The sequence below is a fragment of the Glandiceps talaboti genome, chromosome 6 (genome assembly GCF_964340395.1).
Source record: "Glandiceps talaboti chromosome 6, keGlaTala1.1, whole genome shotgun sequence".
In the NCBI taxonomy this organism is placed as follows: Eukaryota; Metazoa; Hemichordata; class Enteropneusta; family Spengelidae; genus Glandiceps; species Glandiceps talaboti.
The window spans coordinates 8669695-8693448 of NC_135554.1; the positions used below are offsets into that span (position 1 = coordinate 8669695).

The 23754-nt window shown below is 35.1% G+C and overlaps 1 long non-coding RNA gene across 1 annotated transcript; it reads left to right on the forward strand.

Moving 5' to 3' along the window:
- The first annotated feature begins 10309 nt into the window (after positions 1-10309).
- Positions 10310-22149, forward strand: LOC144436366 (uncharacterized). Its single transcript, XR_013480954.1, has 3 exons — positions 10310-10443; positions 11106-12119; positions 21923-22149. It is a non-coding gene; the product is annotated as an uncharacterized LOC144436366 (long non-coding RNA).
- Positions 22150-23754: the final 1605 nt, after the last annotated feature.

The following is a 23754-nucleotide window of genomic DNA, read 5'->3' on the forward strand; positions in this document are numbered from 1 at the left end:
AAATGGCGGATAAAAAAAATACTTACAAAATCTAGATCTATGTTAATTTCAATGTGCTATTTCGTAATCCGGTCCGAAAAAGATGACTTCGGAAAATTACAAAATTTGCTGAGATGAACAATGCTTGTTCTTTAATCTCTCTCGAATTCATGTGTAACGTCTTTGTGTTATACCACCATTATTAGATTACATATTGCCGGTAAAGAGAAGTTGTCGGAGGTGTTCAATACCGGGACCAGTGTAACCTCGGCGTAGGAAACTATTCACCAACTCAATAATACTTCGTGGTAGCTCGCGTATTCCTGAACTATGCACTCGTGAGTCATTCATAAGTTTGCTACGACAAATTATTGTAAAAACAATTGGTGTTGCAATATCGTGCCTTCGCCTACATTCAAAAATCAACATGGAGGCTGAACTGTTTTTTTTTTTACTTTAAATTTTTTTATCGCCGAAGACTCGAGTAATAATTGATTATTTTTTAATAGTTTCTCCAATGTCATATTCTAAACTTACTCACATATCCCTCTGGGGATGTTTATCAGTTCCTCAAATATTAGGACAGAGACACAGTTGACAGCTATCCGCTAGTAATGGAGGAAACGGTGCTGGGATATTGTTTGTTATTCCGCGACTCAAACACTAAGATATAGATGTTTTGTCCCTATGGGCGATGACTAATTTACACATGGGGGGAAAAACACTACTCGGAATTGGTAGGAAAGATGAATACTTTCAAATTGTTGTCAATAACAAGGTCAAATTTACAAACGTTTATATTCTACACATTTCTACATTCATGTGTATTAGTGCCGGATATCCATTGTCGCAAGTTCACTGGGATTCAGGACTCCGAAAAGTATCCATGTATACACAGTCATCACGCATCAATATTCATGTTTTGTACGTTTTTTTCTTATTTGCAAATGTACTCTACTGAGCTTATGCACTGAAAAACGTAACAATATATATACACTGAATAACAAAATGCATTCGTTGTCGAAAAGAAATGCCGCAAAACCTTGCTAAACAGACACGCCCGTAGTCGAGTTCTTGTTACTGGTTATTGAACTGTCCGTGTGAACAATTGAAATAAAACCCCGTGAAGTAATGCCGTCCTGGGTTAGTTATAAAAAAAGAAGTGTAATAGACAAAGGACATTGGAAAGAATAGGCAAACGTAAGTACAAGAAGACCGACCCCTGCTATTTTTGTGGCAGAAATATCAAATGCCACCATGCAGAGATATGTAGCCTGTTTTGTTCATGAATCGATAGATTACTTTGTTCAAATATACCATTGCAGCCTTTGATAGAGATATCTACCACAGTTCATGGACACAAAACGAAAGATTGAAATATGTGTTGATATTTTAGTCTAAGTATAGATCTGCACATTTCCGAATCCCCCAAAACAACTTCGACATTCGAACAATATAATAGGGTAGCACTCGAATTTTCATCGAATGTAAGTATTTGCAATCTGTGTCAGTGGGTAGCTACGATACCACTGAGAACCCATTGTCGTGGATACGTGCTAGCATTGTTTGAGAACTACGTATCGACAGTTGTGTGCAACTCTCAAACTTCAAAGAAATGTATTTGTGTAAAAATGATTTTTTGTACAAGTTATAACATACAGACTGACAGACAGACAGACAGACAGACAGACAGACAGACAGGCAGACAGACGCACATACATACATACATACATACATACATACATACATACATACATACATACATACATACATACATACATACACACATACATACATACATACACACATACACACACACATACATACACACATACATACATACATACATACATACATACATACATACATACATACATACATACATACATACATAGTATAGGTTGTATATGCCTTGTTACATGTACGTACGATTGATGTTGCAATTACCTCGCATATACACATTGTTTTATTTTACACGTAAAGGTGTTGGATATTTGCCGTCGATGTATTCAATACCCATTTCAGCTGAAATGAACTGAAAATAAAGTGGACAGAATCTAGTGTAATAATAAGCGTTGGACTGGAAAAACAACATGTCTACATGTGTACATATGTTTGACAAAGAAATAGTTTCCATCAAAAACAAGTTAGATGAATGAAACCTCTGATACAATCCAAAATATTCAACCCTGTTGCAAAATAGTGTAAAGCATTCTGTGTCTTGTGATGTACTTAGCCTACATGTAGACTCGAAGGACTATCGCTACTACACTATTCCGCTATCCTAACTGTCAGTGACTTTTTTTTAATTTCGCTGTATTTCCAAGAGCGAAAATTCAAATTCTAAACGTCAGTTAGGACATAGCGGAATAGTGTGGTAGCGATAGTCCTTCGAGTCGACAGGTAGGCCATGTATACGGAACCGGAGTGATGTAGGTGTCCTTGGGAAATCAAAACTGGCGCTCACCATCATCCTATAATATACAGCAATAGTTTGAAAAACATCGGCCTTCTTAACCCTCAATCAATAAATCATAAGTTTACCCAATCAGATATGTGTTTGTATGTTATTGTTGTTGTTTTGTGAAACAAACCTTGTTTTAAAAAAAGAATAAACACATAATTTGTATGAAACCAAACAAATAAACTAACCTAAACTAAAATGATTTATTCGTTCCAGTGGCATGGTTTTATAACGTCATATACACAGTATAACTGATTGATATGACAGGCAAATTGACAGAATATCAGCGACATACGTGATTCATACATGCATATTCATGTATATACATTGTTATTTAAATCACATATATATGCGTGCCAATTTTAAATTTCTGAGTAAGTATTTCGACATCTGCGTTCTCGCTAAAGCCATGTTAGTTAGGAGTTTCGGAGATTTTTAAATATTTGACGGCTGTGGCCCCTTCAACGTTGTCATCGGGCCACATGATTTCCCTTCATGGAACGCAGCGATTCTTGTAACAAACATCAATATGAGATGACACTAGCCCCCATCGTGACTTGCTGTCTGAAGAACCCTTGCATACGTACATGAAATGTTCCCAAATTCCAATGTCACGCACACCACGCATGGAATGAAATACCTGAACAATTAATTAACAGTATGATGCAATCCTTTCAAGTAAATGCATAAATTACATAAGTTGGTAAGAGTATAAATTAAAAGAGAGGGCCGACTTTTGTTCGTTTGAGCGGCTTCTGAACTTCAACTTGAAAATCAATTATTTAATACTAGTATCAAATGGCAACGGTTGCTATCATTGGCATCAAGGTGTGTACAACAGACTGGAACGGGAAATATAACTGCTTTCTGCATAACACTGATCTATCCGGTGCGACATTAAATCCTGACATGTATACCAAGCGTCGTTGATTTAATTACTCTAACTTATGACAGGAAACATTTTTTTTCAATCGAATCGAAACTATGTGGATTTTTAAAAAGTAAAATGTGAATTATAAATGACAGTAACCTAGAGACTGATTGTTTTCCGTGTTATGCAAAGTTTGAAGATATGAGACAGCACAGAATTGTCGTCCAGAAGAATTAGAACCGGTATATATAGAGTGTTAATAAACGTACGTGATCAAGTTCCACAAAGGTGTTAGGACTTGAAACGAAACACATATCATCACATTGAAAAATGACTTGTATCCTGTCATAAGTAAACTGTATTATCCGGGCATGATGACATTTAGCTCCAACACCATCTCCCTTTAAGAACACTCTTTTTCTATTTTTCTAAATTAAAAAAAAATAGCAGGGACTAGAAGGAAAATTCGTGCTTTTAAGTGAATAATTACATTACTGAACTACCTGTAACTAGAACGTCTCCAATTCTATTTTAAGACGGTGACAGACATTTACACGTGTAAGCTTAACATGCATGATGATGATGAAAGGTAGGCATGGTGCAACCAATATAGCTGGTAAACACTATCAAGATAATCAGGAACGATTAGGTTTAACAAAACCACAATTCAATTAAATCTCTCGAATCTGGCGAACTACAAAAACAACTCAAACCGTCCAGAGAAAAAGATTACAATGATTTGTGCAAATACGCAAAAGATAACCTTTGACCCTATGATTGTATTGCGTTTGAATCTAGACTTGCAGCTGTTCTCGAAGGATTTGTAAATTCTTACGAAATTAACACTTTATAACTCTACTGATATAATGCAACGACAGTTACGTACCCAATCTAGTAAATTTGCGTGATCATCAGTACATCACAACGTTCGAATAAAGTACATTTTATTCATCACAACTTTAACTGCCCTGTGTTGGTTATCGTTAATAAAAACGATGTCAAAATCAAAATCAAAATCAAAATTTTTATGGAACATTAACTTATAAAGAGGTACATTTTTAGTTTATTGTTCTTCAGAGTTGATTTTTGATGCATAGCGTTGTACTCACTTAGGCATGCTCAGATCGGTACCTGGTATATTATGTACACTATTTTGTATACATGACATGCATATAAAGGCTAAAATAATTTAGTGTACTACACCGTAGTGTCAAGGAATATTCAGCCATCAACTGAGCTAACAACCTTTAACTTAGACGATGATTGTAATGCATTCGATCATGTGTATCCACATTAGCAATGGGGTGGGGTGGGGTGGGTGGGGGTGGGGCTACACTAGAATGGTCTAGAGTTGTTTAATCGAAGTTTTTACTTGTCAAGGATTTTTACCTGATTAAGAAAAGTTTCTTCTGTCTGCATCAGTAAAACTCTCAACATGTGCCACTCTACTTTTATCGATCGTCACCACTGCAGTGGCATTTACCATCCCGCCTTGTTTAATCAAAAACATCATATGCACATTTGAAAGACATCACAGGTGATGACTATCAATTGTAAAGTTCACATCAAGTCATTACTATTCGGCCAATAGCTATGATGGTCTAATAAATTCAAGGTGTATTCAGTTCGTTAGTTAGATGTGCATGCCTGACTTCGCACGTGTGTACTTTATTGGACTAAAGATTACTTCTCGACAAAAGCTTTTGAGAGATATTCTTCATTAATTTTTGATGAGTGTTGGCGCCAATATTTGCACAGATGAGCATACGATTGCAAACTTTGAACGTCCCTTAGCGCGTGAAGAACAATTCCATCATTCTTTAGCATTGATAACATATCGTTACGTCATATCTTTCAATGTCAGTCGACCTTGAACAATGTGGTTAATGTTCGCGGTATAAAATTAATAAAAATACACGTTTTGGGTGTTTACGAAGAATTTTTTGTAGCATTCGAACTCTGAAAATTAAGTCTAGCAAAAACCTAACTTTATAATAATATTGTCGAGGTAGTTACGTCAAATGACAGCGCACTGAAAAAATAGCTGCTTATTAAAAAAAGTGCCAGTGTCTGTTAAACATGGGAGATACTAACGGTATTGTTTTTTTTTACGAATCAGAATACTTGTACTTCTAGAGAACGAGTTGTCTTTCTCAGTTGAAAAAATTCTGCTAATCTTGACAGGTTTGACAGTTGATACGAACAAGGCCCCCTAATCGACAACATTTCATAACGAGTTAGTGATCAACTGATACAATTTATTTTACGTAATTTGACAGGTAGAGAACACTCAAGATATACCACCTGTCAAATTTACCAAAATTTTCAACAGATCCGTAACTAAAAACATTGTCCAACCGTCCATATTAATACCATACATCCAACAAAGTGAAATGGAATGGAAAATTTTTAATAAGATGAAATGTACATTGCCACATTATCATGCTAATGAGATTTGTAGAAACTTGTGCGTGAGTTATAGGTTCCCGCCAAAAATGTACTTCAGAAAAATACTATATGGTACTAAAGGTGTTCACAAATCAATATATCCTCTTTATCTTTTAATGTAAAATATGATGGTAGATTTTTTTTTGAAGTTATTGCAGTAACCTTATTATCAACTTCATGCACACGTGCACCTTTCACAATCATAAGACAGCTGGGGCATTGCAGATTGAGTGCGCATGTCTGCGCCTCACCGAGATAGGCATCTGACACCAAATTGTCACAGGTGAACAATGTCGTCAATGCAAATTGATCCCGTGATCGAATAAATATCAATCACTTTGAAAGGTCCAATTAATTGATCAGGTCTTTTTGGGGGGTTCGATAGATAAAGGACAAATCGGAGTAGTCAGTACCTTGTACGACCGTAGATAACAATTTGGTGTCAATTGTTAATAAATATTTTCCATCTAACAGTTGTTCACCCTATGATATGCGCTTTGCAAGGTTTATCAATATCACGCATCAAAAGCAAGGTGTACATACACATCTGTGTATTGTCTCTAGTCAGGATTTTTAAAGAGTAATTTTATTGTATATTTAAAAAAAAATGCATATCAAAATGGCCAGTTTACCTATAATGGAAAATTAATACAGTTGTATAATCGAAAAAGATTTGATATCATCGATAATTAAATTGCAAAGAAGTGACAGGAATCAAAAGACAAATTGACAAGTTCAAGTTATAAAATTGTCATCTTGAGGATTCAATGATGATCAAAAAGATCAAATATTTGTACATTATAAAAGATGCCACATTAAATCGCACCAATCAAACACTATATGTTATTCATCATCACTAGATATGTATGCTAGACACTCCCTACTGAGGTTTAGAGGTGTGACAGCTTGTGAGCTTTTCTGAGTTTATCACGTGATACATATACAGCAAACGTACGCGTCACGATGACTTGAAAAACCGCGCCAACCCTTTGTCACGTCATGCCAGTATAAGCATATTTTGGGCGGGGGAGGGGGAGGGGTATGTGACGTGTGTGCACGCGCAATGAATGTGGATTTATTCTTGACAAATTCCAGAAAACAACCCATACAAATTAATACCAGTTACTTTATATGCATATATTTGAACATTATATTAATTTTCGCATATGTGTCTGATTGCCCAAAATATCAAACGCTACATGATCAAGATGAGGCGTAAACAAAATTGTGTGGTTCCGATTACATTTAATTTTAAAATAGGTTGGGTAGGTAGATTTGTTATTTTATTTTATTATATATTTTTTTTTACGTGTGAGTGTCTAGTGCGGATTTTCTATTGCTTTCCAAATGATCTCTGTGTTGCTTTAATTTATTTCTTCCTATCTGATGTACAGCCATATTTTTATTACAGATTGGAAGAATAGTTTTATATTGTATTTTTAAGTTGATTTCAGTTTCCGCACCCACTATTTCTTGCGAGGCTTCACGATTTTCGCGATTTTATTATTTTTTTCGAAAACGTTTTTTAAAAAAAAAAAGGTTTAGGGTCGGCGTGAAAAACTTGGTGGGGTCAGGTAACCGGAACCAAATAACTTTTTTTTATTTGCCCCGATAGTTCCTGATCCACTGACGTTTTTAACCAATCATCCATGATCCATGAACACGATCATCTGACCAACTCAGTACACTTCCTGATTGAGATATAGAATTCCAATTCACAAAAGTATATTTCGATCAAGTTAACATCTTTGGCTTTGACTATTTAATAAACGGTCATGTAGGTATACAAGTCACGAGAATGTGTAATTAGTGGAAAGCGTTGTTGAGATGATTGAATACATATTCGGCTTATCAAGTTGTCGGAATAAAATGAGGAATTCCTGTGTGAGTCGGTTAACTACTTTTACAACTTGACCATCACTAACGCCCTGATAAACTAAATGTTTACATACGGAATAATGAGTTTATTCAGTAAATAAGGCTGGGATCAGAATTTACGACAGGGGAGACGGGCCTGGGGAGAAATTACTTTTGTCCAACTTTTTTTTTTGCTTTCCCTCTTCGCGTCTCGACAAATTTCACTCCCCCCCCCCCCGAAATGAACCCAAGCCCCCCTCCCGGCTACACTTCAGAGACATACATTATGGTATACTTTATTACAGCTAGAACTTACAAAAAACAAGGACATGTGGGAGTCGAGGCCATTTAATGGCATAAAATTTCAAACTATGCACATTATCGAAAACCATAGAGTACTAGTATTTAAAATTGTCTTCAATACCACAATTTAAATTCATTCAGGTCAATACATTATTATATAACCGTACGGCTATATTACCTACACTTTAACTTATACAGCTACATTTTGGCAGACGCACACATTTTCTTTGACTGCCTCATAATTAAATGTATGGTAGGTAAATGAAGTGTACAATTTTGCAAAGTATAAGGTAAACAACTGCTCTCGAGATTTGAATGTTGGAAAATGACTCCACCGAGAAAGAGAGAAAGGGTGAGACAGAGACTAGAGAGAGAGAGAGAGAGAGAGAGAGAGAGAGAGAGAGAGAGAGAGAGAGAGAGAGAGAGAGAGAGAGAGAGAGAGAGAGAGAGAGAGAGAGAGAGAGAGAGAGAGAGAGAGAGAGAGAGAGAGAGAGTGAGTGAGACAGACAGACAGACAGACAGAGACAGACAGACAGACAGACAGACAGTCAGACAGACAGACAGACAGACAGAGGAGTTCAGACAGAGTATACACTGTGACAAATACATTCGCGTGGCTGTCGCCCAGCTCAAGTTTTAGAATGTGAGAAATGTTTTAAATTTACTCGGTTAAACGACCGCTTCTGAGGGTTTAATTTGATTCAAATTATGAGCCAAATATTTCGGGGTCCCCTTTCAGACCATCAGAATTTTCATGCTCTGAATTTTGTCCATGCCCCCCCCCCCCGCCGTAAATTCCAACTCCAGCCTAATACCTTGGTTTATTCAGTAATTACTGTAAAAATGGACATGTACGATCTTGGATAGACTGTCGACAGTCGTTCGTGCCTTTTTAGCTACGTTTCATCTAAAACAAAGTCGTCGCCTCGCTCCGTAGCACTCAGAATACAAAATGTACTGATGCGTACTGGTAGCAACTGCGATTGCCGAAGATTGCCGAAAGCACGAACTGTGAGTGCCGAAGGCTCCGACTCTCGCCGATCAGTACGCGGATCGGAGCGAGGCGGCGGCTTTAGTTTTAGATAATTATAAAACGTAGTAAAAAAAAAGGCACGAACGACTGATCTTGGAAAGTACCATGTTTTATTGGCGACGTGAAGAAAAAAGCGAAAAGTGTAAATAATGTTAAATATATAATCACAATATCGGCGTTATTGCCTTTGGCCACCAGCCTAAGCTTGGCAAAGAAAGTAATGCATATCAAATTAATCAGCAACTGAAGCTTCGATATTATTGTTAGTAATTCCTTTGAATATTAAAATTATGTGAGAGATGTTCATTTCAATTCCGAAAACTGTTTCTCCCCCCCCCCTCTCTCTCTCTCTCTCTCTCTCTCTCTCTCTCTCTCTCTCTCTCTCTCTCTCTCTCTCTCTCTCTCTCTCTCTCTCTCTCTCTCTCTCTCTCTCTCTCTCTCTCGGTAAAAAACAATACATGTAGTATATATGAATGAGACTCGTTTATATGACACTACTTTTTTAATTTTTTTTATTTGTTAATCTTTTATATACAGACAACATTTCAGTGCATTAGCACTGTTCTCCTGTTGCAAGATTACATACACAGAAAAAAACAAAAAGACACAAACCAGGACAAAAAGTTACTTTACTTTTAGATATCCACCCACATTACCAGACTACATTCTTAAGATGTATATGTACTTTATATGACTTTCAAATTTGTTTGTGTTTTTTGTGCCAAAAATTCTCCGACAAGACAGTACCTAATTAGCTCATGTAACAACTTTACAAATGGTGTAAGCAAATATGTAATATTAAACATAAGTTTGATAACAATAATGTCATTGTAGGACTATCGGAAAATGATATAAATCAAAGAAAAATCAAAAAAGAAATTTCAATAAAGAGGTGAGAATTAATTCTCAAGCCTGCATTCTTTTGCATCTAAGAACATCGCATAATATTTAAGATCCGTGATGGAACACTGCGCTATGAGTTTAATTTCTCCTTCATTTTTCCAAACAGGTAACATAATGGTTATGTGCATCTCAATTCTTTGTCGTAATCATAGACCCTCCGGAGGGTCTGTGTCGTAATCGACAAATCTGATAATTAAAAAAAATCACTTTTTACAAAGAAACTTAAGTCCTTGTCCGTCCTATCGCATTCCATCCTGGTACACATGCTACAACATCATAGCCACATGACGGTGAATGACCGGAGTACATATAGAGTGTATGCTTCACGAACGAGTTTTTTGATTGGTCAAAGCAAATCACCCCACTCTTCTCACCTGACGGCATCATCACCAAACTCGAGCTCTGATTGGCTAGCATCGTTCTGCGCAAGCGTGGTAAGATTGCGGTTTTCTCAAATTTCTCTTGCGAGTTGCAGAATTTACTACGGAATAACGTATGCTCCATGTATATTAGACAAAAATTCGCACTTTTTCTGACTAAAGTGTTCAGTCCGACTGTGAAATATGTGTATGGAACCAAACTGAGGTGAGTGATGTTATTTTTATTCTCAATTACATAGAATTTATCCGCAGTGACGTCTTGATATGCAAGCTGACGAACTAGTGGTCCAACTTCCGGTTAATTTTTGTATCAAAGTTAACGAATTAGAGAAATAATTGGAGTAAGAACGTTCAATGACTTGACCTACCTATAGTTGTTACCATTTTTAATTGCTAGCTTATTTATAAGTATATAATTTTTTAATTCTGTCATTGTTTACATTTTACAGCGTGAATGAAGACCTCAGCTAATTTGCATACTACTGTAAACAATCAGTGCCCACGTGTTCTTAGCGTTAATGCGCACGTAAATCGCGTTTTACGGCCATAAATGTTAGTATGCCAAATATTTTAAAGTGAAAATGAATATTTTTGACAGAAAAGTTGTGAAAATTTGTAAGACGAAGCTGATATTGTAATATATTTGTATAGGGTACATATGTTGCAGGTCATCTTAGAGTCATGTCCCCAGCATATGATCAACATGGGGTGATTTCAACTACTATTGTTTACACTTCTCTGATGTCACAAAAGGATATGCGATGTTTTCAAAAGGGATGTAAGTGTATTTTGGAGGGGATTATATACCACCCACCCATAGTTAAGCTGATATACCCATCAAATGATGCTAATACCAATATACTTCAGTTTCAGATGAATTGTTCTGTCACCTGTAATGAGTAATAAAGCAAATAGAATAATTGGTATCTTCTTAAGCAGGCAGACAACCAGAGTTAATAATTATCCGGGATTTTGGATTATTGCTATACCAGAAATGAGGAGAATTGTTGTTTTCCAGTTTAACTTTATATGTTATCATGATGACATGGGTTAAAAGAGAGAGAGAGAATAAAAAGATAAGAAGATGAGCATCTATTTCAATTAAAGATGAATTACAAGCTGTAAGAGCTTGTTGTGGCTTGTTAAAGCCTTTGACTATAAGGCTTGTAACTGTTGAGATTGAGAACAAGCCACGCAAGATCAAGTCAGTGGGTATTATGATATGATATACCTCATCCGAATCTGTGAACGTTTCTTTTATGATGTACTAATTTTGGGAATACCATATGTACAGAAACAGAAAGGAAAGGAATGGAGATAATGTAAATGAATACTGTTTTATCCAATTGCACAAATTTCTGCCATGGAACCAAAACTGCAGCAGTCTGTTCTACATGTGATAAAGCAAGGACAAAGTTTGTTACCCGGTCAACAAACTTTGCAATAGAAGATGTCGTCCTAAGAAGTGGAATTGTCTGAATGTATACAAAAATCATGAAAACTATGGATAAAATAATCTTGACGTTTGCACCCGTGGGGAAAGTTACTGAACTGCATTATTTTTGCTGTTCCTGATCAATTATTCTTGTGACAAAAATGGAGTGTCATAAGTGCATGGAATTCTTCTAACGTATGGTCTTCCACCAACCCCGGAATAATACCTGGATAATTGTATATCATAAAATGATAAAAGCATGGAAATTATGCAAAGATGGGTTTTTTAACCAGGAGAACTACGTAACAACAGGTCCTGAACAGGCAATAGAGAGGTTACGATATCGCCTGGATGGATATTAAGTAAATCACTGTCTGCCAGCCATGTACAATGTACATAGTACATCATGATGCTACTTGAAAATACATGTAGGGTAGCCTAAGAAGGTATGTAACATAATTGTACATAAAAAATGTATGTACGTTTGCATGTGTATGTGTATGACAATGTGTGTATTTGTGAAATTGTCAAAGGTTATTAAAACTTCATAAGTCTGATTAGAAACTGTAGATGTGTATTGCTGTTCTTTAGCTGTCAAAGATGTCTGTTACCTATGCTAGTTGACATTTCCATAAAGCATCGATAACACATTTGTATGCTTGGAGCGATCGTTATCGATTACAAATTCAAAATGGATGATTTCATATACCGAAGTGCAAAAGGTTATATTAGTGTAGAGGAAACTTGTTTGCATTGTAATGCAATACTTCCTAGGTAAAATTTGTGGCAAAGGAAATACTTTCTGCAAGCTTTGAATTGGAGAAGGCAAAATCTGCAAAAATTAGAGAAGTAGTGAAAACACACTCCCTATGCAACTCAGTGATCCAGTCTTTGACCCCTAGAACTTTATATGATATCCAACTTCTATTTCCCAAATAGCATGAAAATAACATCTAGTTTGCAGGATGTATTCAGTTGGTATTAAATTATGTCACTCAAACAAGCTCACAGCCTTCCAACATTTCATTCACTGACTGGCTGAAATGTGGTCTGGGTATTTCATCATTTATTCCCACAACCTCGGTAAAGGTATACGTGGCAAAATTCCCATCAAGCACACAATGCAGGTTACCATGAGTGACTTGAGTCTTTCAACATTTACAAGAATGTGTAGGCTATCCTTGCAAATATTTTGTGCTTGAGATCACATGTATGTGATGCAAGCAAAACACATTTCTGAAAACCAAATGAAAGCCGATGGCCTAAGAAATTTTTTGAGAAACAAGTGGGTAATTATCTGAAAATTTGCCCCAAAATAGTTTTGACATATAGTGCTGTCTTCTGTTCTTTTTAACGCTTGCTTTTGTAACCAAAAGAGAAAAAGTGAAGGAGGAAAACACAATTTACTCTCAAAAACTTTAAAACATTTTGAGATCCCACTCAAATTTGGAGAAGTAGCCATTATTCAATTAGCAAGTATCAGATTCAAATTGACATGTGTTTAACAAAAACTACCTCACATAACTCAATTATTTCTCAACACATGTAACCTACAGTAATGACATGCAATGTAATTATCATCTAATTAGTGTGTGCTCACTAATCAAGAACACTTTGACCTTAATCCACCATTTTGAACAACAACAGCTGTTTGTCCTTTATAATCCTCTGGTCATTTGTACTGACAGACAAGCAGTGCTATTTTTGTAACAGATAACTGATTTAGAGTTGGCAGTTAGCCTGGAATTCATGTTTACCAGGGTTATACCATGCATTTTATTTTCCACAAAGCTGCATATCTGACTAAATTCTTAGTGTTGATCTTAGGTTTCTGCATTTCTGTCAAAATAACAGCACTTATATTATTCAATAATGACATGCTCCTCTCTTTAGTTTGGTAGTGTTTGTTAACTGAAGTTCACCCAAAATAATTCTTTTTGCACAGTCAAGGGGCTATCCATGGTTTTAAATCTGACGATATTCACCAATATCTTCAGATTCAAAACCACAGATAGCCTCTAACCTGCACTACCCGATTCAGTTTTCAGAAAAAGCAAAGAAAATGTTTAATTTTAGCATATGCGTTTTTACGTCCGCCTTTCCACATGCAACAGGGCAACATCATTCCTGAAAATGTGTACATAGCAAGTCATTTTATACAATGTATGCATGCGATACAATCTCCAAATCTTTTCACAGTATTGCCTCATTGTAGAGAGTTCTTGCACTGAGTGAAGCAATATTTAAATTGAGTATAAAGCTGCTTGGCAACATCCAGTTATATGTTTGTTCAGCCTAGCCTACTCCAACAACACACTGTGGTATAATGTGTTCAATATTAAAAGTTGTGTTCATGTTGGAAAGAAAAATGCAAATTTATGAAAATGAATATTTTACTGTTTCGAAATCTAACTTTACTTGCTTAGTGTGTATAAATTGATGTCCCAGGACCAGTTTATTTTTGAACGAATTAGTATGCCATGTCATAGGTTATCATCATTCCTGAGAAGTTGCTCCAGAAGCAAAAAAACAAGTATTCATATGCAAACTAGGGGAAAGTGTCATTTACATACAATGGTAGGAAGTCATGGTATTGCAGCATGGTACACTTGCTTGTCCAGAGAAATGAATGAATGTTATGCAAAATCTATATGCCTGTAAAAAAAACAAGACATTGCTAGGTTACTTACACAGCTACAAGGGTACCAAGAATGTCTAATAGAAAGTGTTGACAACTTTCATCAAGTTGTCCTTGGTAGATGACCTTAAATGTAGGACACATTTAAGAACTGACAAGATAATGGTGAATACCATTTCAATATCTTCTGTCAGTGGATGGTGCCATTGTGTTGTGGGAATTTATTGTTTTTCACACTGGAAAAAAAAATTGTAACAGGGGATGACATATTGCTATGATGCTTGCAAAATTTACAGTCTGTTTAGTCGGTTTTCTTTTCTGTATTTAGGAAATAAACAAATTCATATTACTATACGATCAAGAAATGCTGAAATTACATTTATGCTGATGAGTTTTAAAGAAAATTTCTGACAAAAAATAATTTTAGACTTAATATATACGAAAAAACAACCATAAAAATAGATGTCGAGGTAATGTATGGAATGGGATGTAATATATAAGTTTTACAAAGTTGTTGGCAGTGTTCTCAATAAACTTATATATAATTTGATTTAATTAAGTAAAGAGATATATATGCAAGTTAGTCATGCATGCTGAATCTCAAGATCACTCCTTCATGAAGCTATCATAATCATAGTTTGTTGACCCAATAACTCTTTGCCATGACAACTCTGATTCATCAGTTTGGTAGCCCTAAACACCCCTATATCTTATTGGTTTAACCATTGCAGCCAAAAGAAACAATGGGGTTACATCAAATGTACACATATTCATAGGTATGATAAAAATGTGTTCATTATTTTCATACAAACTGCATAACGTATTATGCAGTTTGTATGAAAATTACAAATTTCTTTTGTACACTGGAATAAATTGATTTAATTCTTAGTGCATAGTATTAAACTTGAGTTTCATTTATTTCATTTTAAGTTTTTCATTTAACATGGTTAAGTTGACAAACTGTTACCTTGAACTAAATTATGGAGAAAGACAGTGTTCTTTGTACTTTAGTAAGGTTAGTACTGTCAATACATGTTGTTGTTGTTGTTGTGTTTTTTTTTTTTTTTTTTTTTAAATACATGTTGACTCAATATGTTTTGAACAAGTTTCCAAATTTCATTTTTTTGATGAAATGTCCATGTTTAGTATACATTACATGTCTGAAAGTGACATCTTATTCATATATCTTAAATATTGACTATTAGATTTTGAGTATTCGCAACATAATTTGCAGTGATAATCTATACAAGCTTCACCTTTCAGGCTTGAAATGAACTTTTTTCTTTGATAGTCATAATGGGATACCATTTTCAGGAAGTGGTAGCTCAAGGATAGTGACCAATAGTCCTATATTCCTGAACAGAAAACAATTCCTCTATTGGAGATATGTATGTTATTAAAATACTTATATGTCTGTGAATGTTCCATCCTATAAATCATTGCAATTGCATAATCAGTAGGAGCCTGAGTTTGGCTACCAGCTGCAAATTATGGTAGCTCCATGACAAGAATTGGTAGTCTGTGGACATTAATTTCAAGCCCTGCAGACTTTATCAAATTTATGATAATGACTCGGAACTACAATGTACATCAACATTTTTGAAGTGGGAAACCTTCAGCGATTTACAGTCTATAAAAAATATTTTGGTTCGATGTAATAACTTTACAGTAACCTGCATGTACACAACATTGTCATTATGTGTCCTGATGTGTTGTTGTAGAAATTAGAATTACGTGTAATTGGCCCTGGGGTCAAAATACCACAGCAGTGCTGCAAATACTGTTCTAACATGATACTCCCACCACATATCACCCATGCAGTAATATTACGTAGTCAATTTACAAACACATTCTTTTGTAAATGTCATTGAAGGACCACTGAGTTTTATGTTTTGATAGTTATAGGAGCTGTTAGCTATTACCACTTTAGCTATTTTCACAGGGTTTATACAGTTACAATGTATGACACAATAATATGTCAATGAAGGCAATTTACATACTGTCTTTCCCAACTTATAGTTTTTTTGTGTATTAACAAATACCCCCTGGTAGAAAGAGGAATAATTCTGATGTCTAAAGATAACTATTTTCTTATATTACCAGGACTATTATTAACTTTACATACCTTAGGTAATGCTCAGAATGTGATGTGGTTATATGAATGTGTGTAATATGAATATTACACTACATTGCATGAAATTTATCTTCTCTTTAATTAGAAAAAGTTCATTTCCTATTTGTGGTGTTCGAAGAAGGCATCCTAGGTTTCAGGCTATGTTACAAGAAAATGATAGCCACTTTGAAATATTTCATCACTTCTGTCCTCTCAGACATTGAATTCAGAAAAAATATGAACATTTAAAAAATAAGTGAAGATATTATTATTGTTTATTATTATTATTTATTGTTTGAATCAGGCTCGAGGCCCATATAAACAAGCATAAAAAGTAATGACAAAAATGTTTCAATTAAATTTTTAAAATCCAATGTAAAAATTCTAATTTGAAATCCGTGATTCTGAAAATAAGAGAGAAGAAAAGTAGTCTCAAATTGCAAAGCATCATGGTGAGTGGATGGAATTGATTCTTAATTAAGAAGGTTTCAATTAAACTGCTGCATCAGCACTTTATTGTGTTCTGGTAGCAGCAACTGTTCAAATATGAAGATTTTATTTGGAGATTCAAATGTTACTAGTATAATGATATGAAAATGGAATGACTTTACAACATCGCTCTAAAGACAATTTCTGGCACAAAAGAAAAGACATGTTTCAATAAACTTCCAAAAGGAACTTATAAACTTTATTGTAAATTATTCCAAAATGTGTTGTTAACATTTGCATTCATGACCAAGACAGATCAATGGCCCCACAATTCAGTTTATACTGTCAGCTAAATTTATGAACTTGTGAAGTAAAAGTTTTCCAAACTGTTGTATAAAATATTTGTTACATCACCATCTTGTCTTGCATTGACCTGACTTTTCAAGTAATCTACAAAAATGTGTGCAAGCCTAGCATTTTGGATAACTTGCAAATTTGTGTTTTACTGCCTGTCTCCTCATATGTTATTGTTGATAGAAACCAACTCTAGATATACACACATTACATGTGGTTTAGAGAGCAAGGATAATTATGGACACAAGTACACTGCAATGGTTCATGGGAACATTGTTTCAGAGCTAGACCCCTTAGGTAGGTGTTAAAAGAACAATTGGTATGGCTAATGTAGTCTAAATAATGTAAACTGAGTGTTGTCAAGTTATGAATTTGAAAATTGTACAACTTAATCTGAAGAAGTTGCTCTGCATTTTGAGTAAAGTAAAATATTCACGACAGATAAATGATTGTGGAAAATTTTAGTATCTTGGTATTTTCTCATCCCCACCCACCCACCCACTCATATTATTTGCTAGAGAACAATATTTATTTTGTGATGCATATTTAAAAATGAAATATTAAAGAAACATACTTTTTGTCTGACAACAGATAAAAAACACTTAAAAAGTATTAAATCATTGGCTAAAAATAGACATGATGTAATGTTTATTGAATTTTATTTTTTCCAACTTCTGTATTTTGATTCCTTTTCATGTACATGTACAATACAAATATAAAATGCTGTAACTACCATCAATTGGCTAAATTCCTCTCAAGTAATTTTCTGTACATATATATTTGTACAAGTAGTACTGCCCCATATTTTCTTGGTAAAAGGGCATGTGAATGAAGGTAGCACAGTTTTGGTGAATGTATAGGTGGAGACCTTGGCAAGATCTCAAGTAGACTAGGATTGTATGTAAATTAAACCTACATACATTAATTCACCTCTAACCCATCCATCTATCTGTTCTAAAAATAGAGAAGAAAGTATCATACATCATACATGAGAAGTAACTGTTGGAGCCGGTAAATGGGCCTTGTCCCATAAGTTGTCCGGGGAATTAAATAACTTAATAAAGAAAAGAAACCAAAATTTAACATTAAGATTCATATAATAAAGTGTAATTATTCTTTTTGGGCAAAACATTTCTGAATAATGTTGAGATGTAAAAGACCCTCTTGCACATCCATGTTGTTTGTTTATGAGTTCTCCATGGCAGTCTTTTATACAAAAGCAAGGCTTTTAGTATGCAGTCCTCGTACTGTGTCCCTGATTCTTTGTTGTCCTTAGTGCTCAGAAAAGTCTTCAGCAACTATGTAAATTGTTTGACATCTTTTGGTTTTAATTAACAATTATACATGGCAGTCTTGAACCACATTCTGCTTTTCTCTAGACTACAGAACCCTCGAAACCCTCCCCTACCCTTCCCTCCTCCAAATTAAATTTAAACTGTCAAAACTTCTCAACGATCTCCAGTGTATTTGTTAAGGTTGATAAGTAGATAAATACCGAGTTCTCTGTCCACCTTACCAAGGTCCTCCTTCAAAATCATGGCTTGAGATATGGGAAGTTAACTATAGTTTCACCCAATTCCCCCCCCCCCTCCCCCCTCACCAGGCTTCTCAAACCTTAGCAAAGACACGTACTGCATGTCTTATCTACCATGTATGATGTCAACCTATGATGTATGCCATGTTTTAAAGGTGTTATATTACTTGTTCCTTCCTAGGCCTTTGCCATACTAGATAATACTAACAAGGTTATGGGATAAACAGGATAGCCAAGGGAAAGTACAAAATGTCATGAAATAAACCAAAGGAGAATTTCACCCCATGTGAATTTTTGTAAACATTTCAGAAGTTAGAACTCTTGAGAATTTGATCCTGTTGTTAGCCACAAATTAAAAGCTAGGCTACCAGTACATGGATAATGTAGAGACTGGTAATACTAGTAGTTGTATACTGAAGTTACATATCCAGTAGAAATTCTAGAATACAGTGTGCCTATGAAGTCAATTTAACGTGCCACCGATGTACACCAATTTTTGGTGACTAGGCCACCATAATGTGTTGTCCTACTCCTTGATATTTGGCGAATCACAAGAAAACATGTTTTTTGTCATTCTGACTGTCTTTTAATAGAAGGCCAACTGGTAGAATACGACTTGTCCATCCCCCATGGAGTTATGAAAGTAATATATTTTGCCACGTGTATCAAAACCACTGAAGTATGACAGTGAATACAGTTTCCTGTATCATGTTGTTGGGTGTGTGTATAGTGAAATGTCAAAGTTTTGAATTGTAAATTATCTGTAGATTTCAATAACATTTTAGCCTAGTATGTTTGTTGTTACATATTAAACCTAATTTGATATCTAGGTTTGGTTGCGAAATGGAAATGGTAGGGGAGTGGGATGTAATCTAAATAATATTGGGGGGGGGGGGGGGCTGTGGGGAGGGGTCTACTGTCGGAAGGAAACTTCTAGTCCCCCAAACGAGATAGTATTAAAAAGGTGTTGAGCTGAAGTGTAGCTTTGTAAAGATAAGGGATGTCTGCTTCAGAGAAATTGTTTTGAAACTTTTCTGATCTTGAAATATTAATCCTGTGGCATAGCTTTCTAATTACTGAATATGAGTTTATATAAATCAGCCTGTTTTTTATATCATTTCAAATACATTTTATACTTTTTCAATACCCACACAATTTGTGAAGTATCAACTCTGATTGTTTACCTAGACACCTACGCAATGTGTATTTTGGAAATATGACAAACAATTGAAATGCATTCAGAAACTGCATTTGTAAATTATCAGTTACAATAGTACAATGAAAGACCACCATTTGCAAAGAGAAAATGATGTCATAGTGTCAAAGGTCAAAGTACAATAGACCTTGAACAAGTAACAAACAATTTATATTGAGAAAAACAGGCAATCACAGTTGACTACAGTGTATGTCTCTAAGCAACAAGGCAGAAGATCCTATTTTTGGTGACGACTAATAGTTTGTGTCAACCTTTTATTAGGAATATTAATGACTGGAGAATATTAATGACTGGGATAAAAAAAAATTATCAGTGAAAAAAATCAAAACCCTGCAGTTCAATTCCATGTAAAATACAATGGCCAAGGCAGTACTAACATCCCGGCATTTCTCAATCAAATGAAAAGTGACCTAGCAATAAGCTGTGAATCAATTACTACACTGATTTGTAAAATTGAAGCTGGTGAAAGAATTATTTCATTTTTCAAAAGCGATTGGAATATCAGTGACAATTGTAATAATTATTCATAATTATTCAACAGTCAACAGTAATTGTAAGCAAAATGCAAGGTTTGTTTTTCCATTGATTTCCATTGTTGAGGTGTACAAACCCAGGTAAACAGAAGAGAAAAAGTAGATTTCCATTACTTTGTACCATACTTTAGGTGAAGTACCCTGGTAAAATACTTGACAAGAATTAATCTGGGACTACACTTTATTTTAAACACATAGGTCAAGTTCATAGGAGAGGTTGACCACCTAAGTCCTTGGGCTAGATTTGAACTACGATTGTGCCCCAGTCAACCCAGATGTATGATTGGGGACCATGTAGGACAAAGGTTGTAATGCGAATGCTTTAATCCTATGGGCTTATTAAGGCTGCAGTGGATTGTATGCTCCCCAGGGAGTTGAGGAAGTACAAAGGGTTTTGTGCCATCATTATCAGTTATTACATAGATCCTTCATGTTGGTCTATGGTTATTACCAGGGGTAATAATTGTAAAGAGCATTGAGCACAGTGTGGGGAAGCACTATATAAAAACTAACATTATTATTGTTATTTAATATAAGCTAGGGTAGGGTGTACCTGCTTGCAATCCATAACAAAAACTCTGATTTCTGACAGATTTGGGTATCTCCAGAATTACAATATTGAAATGACAATTGACATATGTCTTGTCCTTCAGTAAGACAGCCAGGGCCACCACCCATGTAACTCATATTTGTTGTGTTATATTGATATTGATAATATGATATGAATTTGTGTCAATGTAAATGAAGGCTGTCAAATCTTTGAAGGATTGTTTTGCCAGCTAGAGACACTAACAAGCACAAGGCCATAGATATGTTTATTTATACAGAATACTGGGAATTCTTTAGAAGTGCATCAAAATAAGTACATGCAGTAGGCTTATAATCATAACTATGCTGTAGCTGCCAGGGACCTAGCAATAGACGATACAAATTAATAGAATAGCCTTTTGTATAGACAACACACAGATAGATGAATGTTGTACTGTAATTATATAGTAATCATCAATAAAGTTGTTATTTTGTTCAAATTGTAAATAGTGTAATTTAGACAATGCATGGGAAAATCTGGTCGAGAGGAGCTATTCATGTCTTTGAATGTCAAGATCTCTGTGAGAAGAGACTCAAATTAATCCATGGATAGACCCTAGACTAAGGAAAATCAGAACTCAAAAGGTCAGCTGTTCAGAACATGCTACAGCTCTTGCCCTTGTACCAGTTTTCCCGTATATATATCTTTTGGTAGTATTGTGTTCAGGCCGTGCTGCTTGCAGATGGAGTAAGTTGGGACTTGATTCTGACAATGTCGCTCTCCTTTCTGTTTGGTGTTTGGTGTTCGGAGACATTGTCAGAATCGAGTCCTGTACTCCGTTGGCTAGCAGGACTAGTTAAAAGACTGCAAAAGATTCAGGTTGTTATTTACTTTCTGTTACAGTTAGATTTGATTATGACAAGTCAGGGCCACTGTCAGTCCCGGCTCTCCAGGCACTTGATCAACACCGTAATATGTTAATTATCTATTAGAAAGTAAATAGAGAAATCATGTAAGTACATGTATCTCTTTGAGGAATCTTTAGATGGTACACCAAAACAAGGTAATGTTATTGAAAGTCATGGGTTTTCAGTGTTGTCTTTGGGAGTCAATATTATTGACAGTGTTGAAGGGCAGTGGCACATTGTATGCAAATGAGGCTGAGGAAACCCTCTCTAAGGATGTTTACACCAGCTGGGTGATGACTCACTGCAGCCACTAGGGCATTGATTTATGGTATTGTGGATTGACTATAGTGTACCTATTGTGTAAGCATTATATGTATGAAGTGTTTACCACTGGGGAAACCTTTGATTACACCTTTCTGTTTTGAATTGCACAGACAATTAGAAAATGAGTTGACATCAGTACTCACAGCTAAGTGTCTTGTTAAAAAATAACCTGTAAAAACAAACCTGTATGTCTTGTAAGTGGGAAAAACATGTTCTTTTGCACACCACTGACAATTTATTCAGGTATACTAAAGATGGAATGCAAAATGAAGGCTTGTTATGTACAGTTAGTATTATTAATGACATTGTACCTAGCAGTTCTCAACTTATTTAGTTGTTACATATCATTAGAAATCGAAATAAGTGTGCAACTGAGTGCTGAGCAACAAGTTAGCATTTGTAGGAATTAATTATGCTTGTATTGGAGGTGTTACTGTCAATCTAGTGTTACTTGCCTCTTGGATTTATGATTTTAGTTAAGAAAAGAATAAGAACGTTTGAAAAGTCCATCTTCACTGCCACACTATTCAATTAAAACTTATTGTTAAATCTATCATAAAAGTAATCTTGGTATATAGTCCATGCAGAGAATGTGAATGAGAATAGTTGTAATTTTAGTATATAAGTATTTGATAGAACTTAGAAGCCACTACTTGTCACGTAATATTATTTGTCAATTTTTTACTTTGTCAAATGTAACTTTATGTCAATAGAATCTGATTAAATGCAACTCTGTGTAAATACACTAGACAATTCATGATTGTATTAGGCATAGCAACAATCAGTTTTACCACGATCCCCTCTGTTAATCAAAGTCTTCATCAAACTGATGAGCAAGCCAGATTTCATCATCACAAATTTTCTCCCAAAGATTAAAGTTAAGCTTTGAAGATCTGTTAGTGTTTATAAGAAGTAGTAATAATATTTAACTTGATTGTATTGTGTTACACATGTAAGGCCAAAAAAACAGAATTGTTTCTGGCCAGGACATTCTGTCTAAAATGATGTGACAATTCAATTTTTTTCATATTCTCAACAAACCTGTTACTCTATCTACTATTTATGGCAGTTAGTTCATTTTATTTAGTACTTCAGAACAAGTGTGTATGTGGGGGCAGATGTCATTTGCATGAATGGCTCTGCAGTTTGCTTCACTGATGTCGGGAGGTAGTGTTTCTCCCCAGATCTGCAAACTGCATGAGCTGGACAAAAACGAAAAAAAAAAGACCAACGCGAGGGTATTTAAGTGATGTGCGTGCTGAACCAGAAATATTTGTTGTTGTTTTTTGCCTAAGCAGTGAATAAGAACTTCATTATGACATCTTTACTGAGCAAATAAGACTTAAGAAATTGGAAACAACAGGACGTTGTAACATTCATGTAAATTAAGTTTTTCAATTGTGTTGTTATTACTTATAGAGAAATGAAATCTCAAATCCAAAATAATTTATGTATGGAAACTTAAAAATGGTAAATAAATAATTAGCAGAAAACTTAAAATGA